The sequence below is a fragment of the Triticum dicoccoides genome, chromosome 3A, assembly GCF_002162155.2.
Source record: "Triticum dicoccoides isolate Atlit2015 ecotype Zavitan chromosome 3A, WEW_v2.0, whole genome shotgun sequence".
Lineage (NCBI taxonomy): Eukaryota > Viridiplantae > Streptophyta > Magnoliopsida > Poales > Poaceae > Triticum > Triticum dicoccoides.
In genome coordinates this window covers 177,584,016-177,586,477 of record NC_041384.1, presented here as the reverse complement: position 1 = coordinate 177,586,477, position 2,462 = coordinate 177,584,016, and positions in this window count along the sequence as shown.

The window sequence follows — 2,462 nt, the reverse complement described above, 5'->3', positions numbered from 1 at the left end:
AGACATTGCAAGGTAACGCCATGAGTGAAACACTTCAAAATAGAACGTTTGGTGGTGGCGTTACCCACCGTATAGGAAGTATTAGACCCAGACACGGCGCACAATTATCGTGGCACTCCGAAGTCAAATTCCACATTAATGTATTCACACTTAGAATGTATGTCTTCATTGATTGAAGATATACTTCACTTTGTGTGTTGCACATCTAAGTCATCAATATGCATAAGGGTTAGGATGTGTGCCTGATCACATGACATTTGAGGATTCCAGGATATTTAGCTCACACCGTAACTTGCAAAACCTCTTCTCATCCAAGGGCTTGGTGAAGATATCTGCCAATTGCTCTTCAGTGTTGACGTGTATGATATCAATGTCTTCCTTCACAACATGATCTCTGAGAAAGTGATGACGAATTTCAATGTGCTTTGTCTTCGAGTGCTGAACTGGGTTGTTAGCAATCTTGATGGCGCTTTCGTTGTCGCAGTAAAGTGGCACTTGCTTCAGATGAATGTCATAGTCCTTGAGTGTTTGCTTCATCCACAGAAGCTGAGCGCAGCAAGATCCAGCAGCAATGTATTCAGATTCAGTAGTGGAGAGAGATACACAGTTCTGCTTCTTTGAAGACCAACATACAAGTGATCGTCCCAGAAAGTGACATGTGCCTGATGTAGACTTGCGATCAACTTTGTCACCAGCATAATCAGCATCCGAGAATCCAATCAGATCAAACTCTGAGCCCTTTGGATACCATAGTCCTAGAGTTGGGGTGTGAGCCAAATATCGAAGAATTCGCCTGACAGCTAAGTGATGCGACTCCTTTGGTGCCGCTTGAAATCGAGCACACATGCAAACACTAAGCATAATATCTGGCCTAGATGCACATAGATAAAGTAAAGAACCAATCATGGAGCGGTATACCTTTTGATCGAACTCTTTACCATTGTCGTTAGGACCCAGATGATGTTTGGCTGGCATTGGTGTTGTGAAGCCTTTGCAGTCTTGCATACCGAACTTCTTCAGGCAATCTTTGAGATACTTCTCTTGAGATATGAAGATGCCATTGCGTTGTTGTCGTATTTGAAGACCAAGGAAGAACTTCAGCTCCCCCATCATGGACATCTAATATTGCTCTTGCATCATATATCCAAACTCTTCACTGTACTTCTGATTGGTGCAGCCGAAGATAATGTCATCCACATATATTTGGCACACAAATAGTTCACCATCATATGTCTTCGTGAAAAGAGTGGGATCTAGGGAACCAGGTATGAAGCCTTTGCTCTTCAGGAAGTATTTGAGTGTGTCATACCAGGCCCGAGGGGCTTGTTTGAGGCCATACAGTGCCTTGTTAAGCTTGCATACCATGTCAGGATGTTTTGGATTTTCAAAGCCAGGTGGTTGTGCAACATACACTTCTTCTTCAATCTTGCCATTGAAAAAGGCACTCTTCACATCCATTTGATATAGAAGTATGTTATGATGATTTTCATAGGCCAGCAGTATGCGTATGGTTTCAAGTCTAGCCACAGGAGCAAATGTTTCATCAAAGTCAATGCCTTCCACTTGAGTATATCCTTGAGCAACGAGACGAGCTTTGTTTCTGACAACTTGACCATGCTCATCTTGCTTGTTGCGGTATATCCATTTGGTGCCTATTATATTGTGCTTCCATGGATCAGGACGCTTAACCAGTTCCCATACATTATTCAGCTCAAACTGTTGAAGCTCTTCTTGCATAGCTTGAATCCATTCAGGTTCCATGAAGGCTTCTTCAACTTTCTTGGGTTCTGCTATTGAGACGAATGCGAAGTGCCCACAGAAATTTGCTAGCTGAGTTGCCCTTGAATGAGTGAGTGGACTAGGTGCATTGATGCTATCAATTATTCTTTCAATCTGCACTCCATTGGCAACGCGAGGATGTACAGGGCGAAGACTTTGCTCTTGCTGTTCATTATCGTTGTTGGAAGGAATATCTTTAGGCTGAGCATTGTCTTCATGTTGATCAGGTGCTAAAATAATAAGTTCTTCTTCAGGATGAGCTTCAGAAGGTATAATTTCTCCAGTTCCCATTAGCTTGATTGATTCACTGGATGGAACTTCATCTAGCACATTTTGGCAGTTGCTCTCTTTGTGAACCGTTGGTCTCATCGAACCACACAATCACTGTTTGAACCACTTTGTAATGAAAGAGATTGAAGACTCTGTAGGAGTGTGAATCCTTTCCATATCCAAGCATAAAACCCTCATGTGCTTTTGGTGCAAACTTTGAGGTGTGATGTGGGTCCTTGATCCATCATCTTGCGCCAAATACTCTGAAGTAACTGACATTTGGCTTCTTGCTAGTAAGGAGCTCATAAGATGTCTTGTTCAGTAGCTTGTGAAGATAAACACGATTGATTGTATGGCATGCAGTATCAATGGCTTCGGGCCAGAATTTTCTTGGGGTCTTGTATTCATCTAGC